We start from the raw sequence: 13,065 nt of genomic DNA on the forward strand, positions 1-13,065 counted from the left end.
TTGAATTTAATTGAAAACATATTTGAGTTTACCTCGGTTATTTCAGAAAACATGGGTTCCGTCTTCTTATTTTCTATCCTGCAACGCATTCTTGATGTTAAGACGATACGAATCGTCCTTCAGCTTATAGTTGCAAAATATGTAAAACGAATTTATTAGGGCATATTTTCAATTCTCTATATTATTTTTATGATTAATTGTGTCTACCACGCATCAAAATGGATTTTTTCCTTTCATATACCCTTTGATTCCTTTATGATTAAATCTTCTCAATTTAGTTAAATTTTTTTAGCCTAGGATTAGTTCAGTTTTTTTTGAACATACGCGCGATGGCTTACATTATGTATACATATAGTGTGTCAAGTGTATCCTGTCTCTATAGCTAAACAGATAGAACGTCTTCCAAGCACCAAAATTAATTGATTTTTTAGTCCTATTCAGATACAAGTTGTAGCAGACGTTCATCAACAACATACACAAGAGCAGTCACAAAAACATGTTACAATGCGAAAAGTATTAAGTAATGCTGAACGCCAAAAACGATTTCGTGCTTAAAAAGGAGCATTAAGTAATAGATCGACTCAAAGCAGCTTTCATCAATCAAAGCAAATAAGAAATTACGACAAAAAAATACAGAAACTCAAGAAGAAGATTTTATACAAACCCAAGAAGAGCAATATGTACAACATCTCGTTAAAGAATGTTAAATGTTGCAAATAAAAAAGATATTTTACATTCAAAAGGCAATTAAATTAAATTTTACCTATTCCTGATCCATTTAGAAATTATTAGACTAACAAGAATATTAAGATTTCAAAATAAAATTATTATTGGCATCATGCGTTAAACAAGTTCAATATTTTATGATTTCTATTAATTTATGAAGTTATCACTTCTGTCGAGCGTCACGTGACGCACACCATTTTTTTTTCTGAGCCTTATGTATTCTAGTATTGGACCTCTATTCTGGTGTACCTGTGATGACCTGTAAAACTCTATTTGAGCTCAGCTATCTTCTCACCAACATCTGTAACCTGAGTAATGACAGTACAAGCTTTTGTCTTTCCATCGCACGCCGTGTTTATCCAAGTGTTTCTAGCGATTTTTTGGTGATGGTCCATGTTTGGGATCGCCCTACGTCATTACTGGTAAGACACATTGGTTATATACTGGACTCCTGAAATGCATTTAAATTTTTCAATTTCTCAGTGTTCTTCAGTTTTCCAAAGGCTGCCCAGGCCTGTCTTCCTATCTCTTGGGTTCGATTTTTTTCCCCAATATATGTAGATATAGTTTGATACAATCTCTATATTTTGGTCTCGAATTTTGATTTGAGGGTCTTCTTTACATAGTACCTTTGTCTTTGAAAGGTTCATTCGGAGTCCGATGGTTGTCGTCTTCTCCTCTAGCTTCATTAACATTTTTCCGATATCAAAACAATGTCGTCTGCATACCTCAGATGGTTTAATCTCTTCCCATTTATTGAGATACCCTTGCTATTCCCGTTTAGTTGCTTGAAAGCTTTTTCGTATGTGTTAATACATTCAACGCAATCGAAGGCCTTTTGAAAATCTACCAACGCCAAGCAGATATCCAAATTATATTCAATCACTTTTTCCACTAGGGTCGTGATTGTCAAAAGATCACAAGTGCTATACTGTTTTGTAAAACCCATTTGTTCATCTGGCTGGTATTCAGTTCAGTTTTTACACAAAAATTGTTGTATTTGGTCTCCTTATAGTACGAATAGAAGTGTAGGTTACACCGTTAAATTCGTTAAATAACAGGAAGAAAATATATTTTAAACCATTGATTTCTTATGTATTGATTATTTTCCTTCGACAAAAATAACATTTAGGAAGACCTCGGAAGAGATGGATAGATCATATAGCGACTGTAGCTGGAAGAATGTGGATGAAAACAACCAGCGGTAGAGAAACTGGGAAAATATTGGAAGAGGCCTATAGCCAATAAGCAACGTTCAGAAGAACCTTATCAACTCTGCGATTAACCGAGTTCCATAACTGTTCCGTAGACAGACTTGGGAAAGAGAAACTCTTTGAACTGAACGAAAATATACCTCGTACTAGTACAAGAAGAATTTCTGCACTTAGTGAACAAAGTCAAACGTCTGTGCACTACACTTTTCAGCTATATGCACTAATGTACTGCACCCTTATCACTACCATCGGTACAAGAACTTCTACAACCAAATCTTCCCCAAAAAATCCTTTCACTGCGATCTGCAAAGCTCTATCCCTTTTTAGCAACTTTTTACGTGGGGTCATGTTGAAACACTTTCATTCAACTTCATTATTCAATGAGAAAGCCTAATTGCAGAGAGGAACTTATCGGGGGGTAATACCACGAGAGCTTTAAAATTACCGATAATTTTTCACGATTGCATGTTTTCCATAAATTTGTAACGAAATATTGCTAGAGTGAAAAATGATCGAGATTTACGTTATAAACATTCCGCAGGCCAATTGTGATTTTAATACACCCATTCAATTAGCGTAGCGAAAGGACCGTCAGAAAGTTACGATGAGCGGACTTAAATTTGCTTACTTGTAAGAACAAAACCAGCCCAAATTTCGAAAAAAGCATGTCTAAATGCTTTCCGTTCCGTTAATGCCTACATCGCATAACTGACGAAGCCTTCAAAGAGCTGCTTATAGATTTCGTAGCAAATAATGCCAAATTGGATTTTAAATAAAATAGTGAAAAGGGGAACAGTTAAAAAGTTTTGTAAAACAGTAGAACTAGTTAAGTTAAACTAGAACAGTAAAACTAATTAGATCAAGGTTACTGAATTATTTGTAATAATTAAAGCGATTATCACACCCAAAAATGCAGAAACAATTGCCAAAATGAAAATAATGTTCTCCTATAAAGATAGTTCCAAACGCCTTGATATGTCAAGCGGAATTCGCATAGTCCAATCATGCAGTTCAATAAAAAATAATTGCGTTTATTGGGTCATAATATGACATTGATACCTGGTGACAAACACAAAATTTTAAATACCTATTGAAATATCCTATAGGAACTGTTATTAACCATAATCAAGCTGTGATTTTTTTATGTGTTCAATTGTCGGTATTAACTTATTTACCATACCTACATGCTCTCTGACTTATTCTGATTTAGCTTAGCTTTAATGTAAGTAGTGTTAAGTGACTTATAAAAATTAGAAACATCGAATGCACATTTGCAGAATGCTAAAATTGAATGAATGAATATTTCTATACTTATATTTTTTGCGCTTTGTTTTTGCCTTTATTAAACTTGAATTCCGGTATATACATCTACTTACTAAATTAGTTACACTTCAGTTTTCAGGCCAAATAAATTATAACACAATGCAAGAAGCTCACAAACAACATGTGTGCTCACGAAAACTGTGACTGAATCAATTAATTTTGTAGCAAAAATTTCAACAACCAGAAAATAAAAAATATATATAAATACATGCAAAATCTTCCTACAACGCTGCGTGATTCAAAATTAGCGTCTTTCCTCTGGGGGTGTTTGCTGGTTCTGTACTACCACAGGGAAAATAGTTCTAGAAATCAGTTTTAATCCTAATTAAAACTGATATATTTGGAGAAAACTTGATCAGAAATTCGGCAGCAATATTTTTCAAGATAATATGCCTCACTAACATTACGCAAATACGAGTTGTTTCTTAAATACAAAAAAACTCAAGCAAGGGCGGATCCAAGGGGAGTCATGAAGGTCATGACCCCCCCGTTGTGCTGGGATTATATCGATATATATTTTCTGGTAAAACAGGAAACTTTTTGAAATACTTCTTCTTACTAATAAGAGCATTTTCTTACAGCCTTGGACCGTTCATATTTTAGGATGTTTATCACTTATTTTAATAATTATATCATTTCAAGCTACGTTGTGAATAAGTCAAAATACATTTTTAATATATATTAACTTCTAATTAAAGTATTTATTTTCAGCTTTTAACTGTTCATATTGTATTGTATTTATTACTGGTTTTTCTAGGATAAAATTTTTTTCCAGTTCATCACTTTTCGAAATGTCTTACTTTACGAATTAAAGTTTTCGTACAGCTTTACAATACTCGGGTGTCAACTTTCGAAAGCAAGTGCGGTAGTTTATTCGGCTTGCGAATTGCAAGATTTTAGTTTTCTATTCGCAGTAAATTTTTATTGAGTGATCAAGTGCCGTGTGCCATTTTCGATGATTAATGGGCAGAAAATGGAGGATGGGGCGCCAGCTTGCTGAAAGCTGACAGGAATGATTTCTAAACTATAAATCCCTTAGTTTGAACTGAATACTTTTTCGAATGGCAACTGAAGTTTTATCGATTCTTCTTTATTTCTCTCTTCTTTTAAGGATTCTGTCTGATTTTGAATAACATTGCTTTAGACAGATTGGCTGTTGTTCCAAACAGTTTTTCTTCTTTCTTTCCAGGTAGCACGATGCAGCTTTCGGCAAGTAAAGCATTGCATTGACTTGCCCCTGGTTGCCATGCAGTTTTAGAGCTTTTACCTAAATTTCCAACGTAAAACGTTTCGACGTAAATTTTCAACTTTTTAAAATTGCCACTACATTTGTAAAATTTAAACAGTGCGTGTTCGATGAAGATATAATAATCGAAAACACTGTACACGTGATTAATGCTATCAATTGGGGAATTAAATTAATTAGAACTTGCTTACGTTTTGGACCATGATTTTGCATTATTCAAGTAGTCTGCATCTCTGCTCTCTCTCTCCATAAATGAATAAAAGTAAAAAATATTGGAAGTTGTTCGGAAACATGTCAGAATTCCTCATCTGTTTAGTGTCTGGAAAAAATCTAATCCGACGGGATTGTTAAGGAAGTTTTGTGTGTATGGAAAACTTACCGCTCTAAGACTGTGAATCGGAGAGGTTCGTAAACGTCTCCCAGAAGAGTAAAAGCTTTCTCACTTAGGAACTATGGTTGGAATATGAAAAGTATTGCTATTTTTTACCACAGTTCCCTTGAAAATTAGTCATTACGGCATCATCATATCAACACAGCAATCAAAACTAAGCCATACTAAAGAAAAATTCATAAACTAACGTAATTTCAAAAATTTACAATCTCGTTATGCTTGTGTTCTACTACAACCACATTGAAATATGTATATTTAATCATCTAGTTTATCTCACATCAGGCACAACGTAATTACTAACAAGTCGTTACTTCCATATTTCTTCCAAGTCGTAAATCTTCCAAGACTGGATATATATCCACTTAAATAAGTGAATAGAAGAAAAGTGAAAATAATATGAAACAGCTTGACCTTGGTTGGACAGTAATATATAATCTATTTAAAACTGGCTTAAACACGATCAACCCATTGGTTATTACATTATGACTGTAAGAAACAAGAGTCATTTAATCGTTGCTCAACTTTACATATCCGAATGAAAGAATGTTTTAAAAATCAATAACAATAACGCCACTTGACCTATTTGAACCGATATAATTAAAGTGACTACATCATTACTTTGTGGTATTTTATAGCGATTTTTAATACAACTTCAAAGGTCTTGCACGAGTTTGAATATTTCAAAATATCCCCGTAAATGTCTATTCTAACAACCTTTTTTATTCATTGCTCTTAGAGAGTATATCAGAAATAGCAAAAGCTGAAAAATATTTTTCGAAAATTCGATTTAGTCATAACAACATGAGTGAGAAAATTCGAGTAGTTTTGACCCAGAAAGCAAAATTTGAATATCAGACACTTAGGTGCATGATTATGCCAAAATTTCATGTTTTTCCTTCCATTTTTGCTCATTTCTCGGAAGCAAATTGAGCAAGAACGCTCATCTTTTCATCATTCCACACAGAACTAAGTGGCCGTTTTAGAAACTGAACCAAGAAAAAGTAAGAAAATGTTGGCAGTTTTCTCAAAAAGTCTTGATTTCAAGAAGTTTTAGATTTTTCGAAAGAATGTTTCGAAATTTCACAAGCCCCATTTAAGCCACATAATTCGTTTTGGCATCGTTGGATAAATTGAAAATTCTACTCATGAGTGACGAGTGAATATTTCGTACGAATTATTTCGGTTATAGTGGATGAGCTCCATTACGTTGCAATGAAATTTAATCTTTTGCTCCTTTTCATGCGATTTCTGACGAACGCAGTTCGGACGAAAGCGCATCCAAAAGACGACCGGCCTTAAGGTTCCAGTTTACTGGACTACCATAAATTACCATTTAGGTCAGGTCAGTTAGGTCAAAACTACCATAAATTACCATTTATTATAAGTGGATATTTTAATGTTAATTTTTCTTCTGATAGAGCGCAAAATTTAATGTAATTTCTTGATTCAAAGTTACAATTAAAGATGATAAATAATCCAGAACAAGATAAAATAGAGCGTCCCAATTCTTTTCTTACTACAGTTAACATAAAACCATTGCCACTTTAGTAGCATTAGATGATGATAATGGAAATGCCAGCAAGTACTGCAACTATTAAAAAATGTCAAATGTTAAATAACATATACATTTTACATGAAAATGGAAATTAAATTACATTTTACTTCCTAATCCATTTATAAATTATTAGACTAACAAGAATATTGAAATTATATTATAAACTAGTATTGCCATCGCGCGTTAAACAAATTTAATATTTTATGGATTCTATAAATAATTGTATATACTTTCCTGACTATGTTTCAATTCCAAATCAAAATTAATTCCTGGGTTTCAGTCATTTATTGTCTCTATTTATCAATTAAAATACGTTTCGGTGTATTTTTCCACCATATTTACCGAAACGTATTTTAATTGATAAATAGAGACAATAAATGACTGAAATCCAGGAATTAATTTTGATCTATAAAATAATATGTTAGTTAGTTAAGCACTTTTTTAAATTTTAATTTACTTTCATCGCTAACAAATGGCTTTGAAAAAAAGTCATCCGCAGCAACGACACGAAAAACTGTATTTTTAGATCTTCTGGATTTTTTTATAATTATTTATACACTCAATAATATTGGCCCATATGTCAGGAGTAATAATCAGCAGGAAAACATGATGCTGATCAGCGGTCGAATTAATATCTACTTTCATGTGATTCGTAATTACATCAAATTTGAAATCAGGAAAGAGAACTGTTGTGGCGTCCTAATCCTTCCTAAACATAAGAGGTTTTTTGGCTGATGTGATCTCTATATGGCAAAGCTTCCCATTTAAAGCAAACATTATCTGATAATTTCCTCGTTGTAAACTGAGTGGTTCCAAATAACTGCACTATTTAATTATTCAATACCATAGAAATTAATGAGAAATATATTACAATTACATACTTACACCAACTATTACGAGTACTTCCTTTCAAAAACATATGTAATTGTCGCATTTACAAGTTTACATGTATATACATTTATTAGCGCTTGACATATTAACAATAATAACTCCTAATTAGGACCCGATGGATTAGAACTGATTTTCACGCAATATTTTTGTAAATCATTTTTTATGCTGGGAATTACTTCGGAACCATTGTTACCCAAAATGATACTACAGGAGTTAAATGGTTTACATTGGGTCTAAGATAAGAAGCGCCAGTATGATTCTCCAACTGGAATGTACCTATACGAAGTTGTTTAAATGGGAATAAAGTTGGTCAATTAGAAGACTAATAGCATGACGCTTATAAACTTTGACTAAAATTTTGGTTGCACATTTTTAAGAAAGCTGAAATTTCCGAATTTTGATTACAGGTATTATTTTTTCGGTGGTAATTTGAAAAATGAAGCAAAACCGCCTGCACCTTCTCACAGCAAATGTAAATGAGCGAGGGAGTTTTCTCTTCCGACGTTTCGCCTCCACAAAACCATCAGCAACTTCGTTTTTGAAATTCGATTGTCTAACAGCGAATTCGGAAATTTATTTTTATTCTAAACTAAACTGAACACATGTTAAGGTGTAACAATATTTTTTCTAATTAAACCAATTAGCTCTGGTTGTAACAATGTTATGTATTTCTTTTAAGATATCTTTTTCAATCATCCAACTATCCGCTGCTGGTCCCAACAAAAGTGGGGACCGATACACTTAAACAATAAAATTAAACTAAACCAAAGTAGTATGCATTACCGTGTCCGCTTGTAAGGGGACTTAATAATTGTAGTTTGGATCTCTGGTCGACGAGTTTGGATATCGTATCAATTGACTGTTCAGGTAAGTCAAGTTTCTTGCAAATACCTGTTTCTACTAATAAATTGAATTAGCTAATACGAACGATTATTTACTGTAAGAATGTGAGTGTCTAATTAGCGAGCATGTCGTTGTCCTGTAATATAAAGTTTAAAAATTACATTAGTATTTTCAATTTCATATTTCTAAATTAATTTTAATATAATTACTTATCGATCGGTTTAGTTGTCTTATTATTAATATATTATTGCTCACTAGGATTTGCCAAAAACTCTCCAATTGCTGCTTTTGCTTCTACTTGGGTTTAAATCAAATGCTTCAGAAAATTCAACCGCAAAATTGTATACACATTTTAGAATGTGTTCTTTCGTTAAATGTCCATCTATAGTCCTTAAATGGATAAATCTTTCTATACTAATAATGTACCGCTTATATTACGCATACAGTATATAAATATATTTTTTGTATTCTTTGAAATATTTTATTGAGCCTTTACTCTATTCATTCTTGATTAAGAATTAATACCAAAATCGTCAATTTTTCAACAGAAATGTCTTCCGAAACAGAAACCGCTTCATTTTGGTCACATTCATTTACATAGCGCTGGTTATTTAGCTGTGAGCTGAATTCAAGACACACATTATCGAAATATTCAACAGGTGTTAAGCGGCATTTGATTTGCGCTAGTTATTTAAATGAGAATTCATTCATAGCAAATTAGCGCAGAAATGCAAAAATAAGTATCCACGTTAAATAAATGTTGACAAGAAGAATAGTTGCCAGCATCACAGAAAAAAATAAATTTGAATTTTTACTTCAACTTAATACAGATTGATGGTATAATTGTAAACATTTGTTCGTTTTTAATGCTTTGGTTACTATTTAATTTCTAGAATTTTATTCTTACATGACATCATTTCGAATTTGTTTTTCTACAAAGATTTTCGGTTTGCGTTAGATTTGGTTTAAATACCTCTCGTATCTGCAGTCGTAGAGAGTACTTTTTATGTGTATGTTAATACATGTATTAACCTACAGTTTCTGATTGGTGAAAATGAAAGAATGTGTGAGAAAATGTAGCTTACTGATCTTATTGGTAAAGTAAGAGTGGATAACTATGGATTTTTACAATAATTATGGTATTTTACGGATTTTTTCACCTTTAGTTATGTATGCATTTAATAAAACAAGAATTAAACGTCAGTATTGATCAATGTATTCGGTAAATTGGTTTTACCATACAAATTTGAAAACCAATTTTGAGTTCTACACGTTTTCCAGTTTAGTTATTTTTGCGATTTATTAGTGAACGAACAATGGAGTTAATATTTTTTAAATTGATTCAGTGCCTTGCGAAAGCATTTAATGCACATTTTAATCTAAGCTTTGCTTCATAATTATACCCACACACGATCCAACTTGCCAGGGTATTTCAATATATTGTGACAAAATCATATATCTTGAATTGTCATATATTTGGCTAAAGGATGTGTAGGTGAATTTATATTACTTCTACTCAAAGTTTTCCATAATCTTTTAATTTAAGAAAAATTTAGAACTACTGTTCAAAGAAATAGACGTAAACATTCCCGAAGATAAAGATGCTTATTGGGTACTTTACAAAAGTGTGAAAAAAATATTATATAAGTAAATATTGTTTGTGTAACAAATTCCATGTTATTGATGTACTCAGACTCTTGTATTTTTAGTTTATTAAGAAGATGTGTGTACGTATATTTGCAAAGTGCTTTGAAAGTTTTGTATTATTTATTAACATATTAGCAAAACACTTAAACAGACGAAAGTTTGAATCTTAACATTATAATTTAGTCGAAAATAACTTCAAATTTAGCTTTAAAATTCAAGGAAACATTATCCTCGGTTTCTGGAAGAATAATTAATTTAATTAGATTTCTTGAAGGCTTTCATACAGGAAATACTTCATTTTCATGCAGTTAATAAATTCATGATTGTATTTTTCTCTACATATAGGTAATTGGTCATACAATACATATACTTGTTATTCTGTTGTTTCTTTGTTCCAATTTGATTGTTAGTTTCATTGTCAATTTCAATGTTAATTTTTTTCAAGCTAGTTGAATGTTTTTATCATAAATGCATGAGAGTCCATTACTTTCAATATTTTATTTAAATCGCTTCAGCTACTGGTTCAGTAAAATGAATTTCTAAAAGCAAATATCAAGTGAAGCGCAAACTTGTTACGTATAATAATTTCTTGTAACAAAAGATCAATTATTAGTGGTGGTAAAAAGCCCCGTTTAATCACACGGTCAGCAACTATTGCCAATAATTGGACAAATCCGCGAAACAAAAAAACTTTTTTGCTGCAAACAAGTAAAAATTATCTGGTCGTTCAAGTATATTTAAAAAGACTGTTAATAACAACAATAAGCTTCTCAGCCAGACGATTTATATGCTAATCTTATTACAAATGTGGTTGGTATACCCAGGTTCGAACTGGTTTTGGATCTAGTATACATAAAGATCAAATCCGCACGACTAATTTGTTGGCAACTAATAGTTTTTACCTGACTTAGTTAGGATTCCAAATTTCAAAACACAGTTTTGCTAAATATGTTCTTATTAATTATTATTATCAATAACGTTTTTAATTCGTTGTAATTGTCTGAAAACCAATTTCCTTCAATTCATATGTAAAATTTTAGTATCGTCGACCAATTTTTTTGGGTGAAATGTGATTTTAGCTCTGGAACTGAGGTAGATACTTGAAGAGTATGGCTAAAATGTTTTTTATACATTTTAGTTTACATGAGCTTTTTGTTCTGTTTCGATATATTCTTTTCCCAGAGTATTTCATTTATTAACGTTATCGTGTCTTTTCTAATAGATTTTATCCTCTTCCAGCTTTCATTACTTCGTCCTCCTATATAAGAGTCTATTTTCTGGCACTTTTGCGTTGATTCTACATTTTTCTTGTCACTAATAACTATTCTCACCTTTGATTGTGCGCTCTTGTATTTTTTTTGGAATTCTCTGTTTTTTTAGATAAGTAAATGTGGCTCAGTTTTCTCTTTTCCCCTATTTCTCTGTCAATCTCTCGATTTTTCCTCCACCAAACCCAACTTCTTTGGCGGCTTGATGCATGCTTGATGTAATGCAATCATACTCTTCATTTGGGTTTTGACCTCAACGTGCATTAAGTTTTTCGTTAAGTCGCTTTTTTATAGGCTTTTTATAAGCTTAGTAAGTTGTATCTACAGTGATAAATTTCTTCTATCCCTGTGTTCTCCAGCTATTGTTGGTGAAGGTTTTGGCCCGGATAAGGAAAGAGAATTTTGTGTTCCAGAAAATAGTGTTTACTTCCGCGCGTTTTGCTCGGACGTCTTGGATTTTTAGTTTTGTCTTTTGTTTAGTAAGAAGATAGTAAATTACTGAATTGAGATTTTGGGAAGGCTTGGTCCAGGTATATCTGTGTAAATACACATTTTTGTGTGTTGAAAAAGCCATTTTCAATTTTTTAGTCGAGTAATATTTTTTGTTTTTTAAACACCACCTCCAATTTATCCAAGATATTTTACAATTAAATGCGTTTTGCACAAAAAAAATATTTTATATGTAAATTTGTAAAACTGAGAAAACATTAAAAATTCGCGATATCTTCTAGTGCGGATATATGTGTTTTAATCAAACCAAATTATGGAATTGTCACTCAAAATTGCAAATTGAAAATCGGGAAAAAGTTAGCACTTTTTCAAGTCCAATGTGCATGTTAAATATGCCAAACGCCTCTATAAACCAAGGTTAAAATTTCCATTAATTCTATGATTGAGTCTTTTCTCCCTTATATTTTTGTTCTGATATTTTACAATTAAATGCGTTTTGCTCAAAAAAATTATTTTATATGTAAATTKGAAAAACTGAGAAAACATTAATAATTGGCGATATCTTCTAGTGCGGGTTATGTGTTTTAACCAAACCAAATTATGGAATTGTCACTCAAAATTGCAAATTGAAAATCGGGAGAAAGTTAGTACCTTCCCAAGTCCAATGTGCATGTTAAATATGCCAAACGCCTCTGAGTACAAATAACTTGACGAAGCAGTAACCAGATTACCATCGGGAGTGGCGCTAATAACAAATTCAGTACTTTATAATTTCGCAACCGTTCGACCTATACAGCTCAGATTGAAAATTCATAACTATTTATAGGTGAACGACCCCAAGAATTTTAGATGTTAAACCCATAACAGTATGTAGCAATTTAAATAATTATATTTGCTTATTTTGCATATAGCACATAAATATTGAACACTAACATCTGAAACAGCAATAGTTTTTAGATCAATGCAATTTACTTTTTAATATTACATGGCGGATTGTTAGCTAAATCATTATGAAACGACTATTACATTATATATTATGTGAAATAATAWATTATGTGTCTTTTTCGTCTAMATTGTGATTTTTTGTTAACCACGTAGACACATTAAAATGGAACTACAGCTAATCATAAACATTCATATTCTGCTTCAGACAATTAGGTTTATGCCAACTTTTCTGAAAAATAAGCACGAACTACTTGTTTTGGTTGTTGATTCATTTTTTGCCCGTAAAACTCATTCACGCGGTGACGTTAATGTCGTGACATCTAATGCCGTGACAGCAGTCAATGTCACGGAGTCGTATATCAATCAATTTTGATATGTGAGACTAACGTCACGACACTGTGACATTCAACTATTCAGATAATGACATTGTTTTGGCATTCACGTCACGACATTAATCATTAATCAAAATGAATTCCTGGGCTTCAGTCATTTATTGTCTATTTATCAATTAAAATACGTTTCGGTGTTTTCCACCATCATCAGTTTCTATGTGTAGCGTTGTTGCT

The 13,065-nt window shown here is 31.9% G+C and overlaps 2 protein-coding genes across 2 annotated transcripts in view; one reads left to right on the forward strand and one right to left on the reverse strand.

Annotated features, from left to right (window-relative positions):
• Nucleotides 1–13,065, reverse strand: part of LOC109534638 (glutenin, high molecular weight subunit DY10) — a gene marked incomplete in the record, with an annotated part of 35,573 nt that overhangs the window by 20,467 nt on the left and 2,041 nt on the right.
• LOC109534647 (aminopeptidase N) overlaps nt 8,104–13,065 on the forward strand; it is a 32,936-nt gene continuing 27,974 nt past the window's right edge. Inside the window, exon 1 of the mRNA XM_019900386.2 lies at nt 8,104–8,213. The gene's annotated coding sequence lies outside the window, so the exon portion shown is untranslated. The remainder of the gene's footprint in view (nt 8,214–13,065) is intronic.

This window comes from Dendroctonus ponderosae, unplaced genomic scaffold, assembly GCF_020466585.1.
Source record: "Dendroctonus ponderosae isolate FM_Combo_2020 unplaced genomic scaffold, Dpon_F_20191213v2 Dpon_F_20191213_7, whole genome shotgun sequence".
NCBI classification, from domain to species: domain Eukaryota; kingdom Metazoa; phylum Arthropoda; class Insecta; order Coleoptera; family Curculionidae; genus Dendroctonus; species Dendroctonus ponderosae.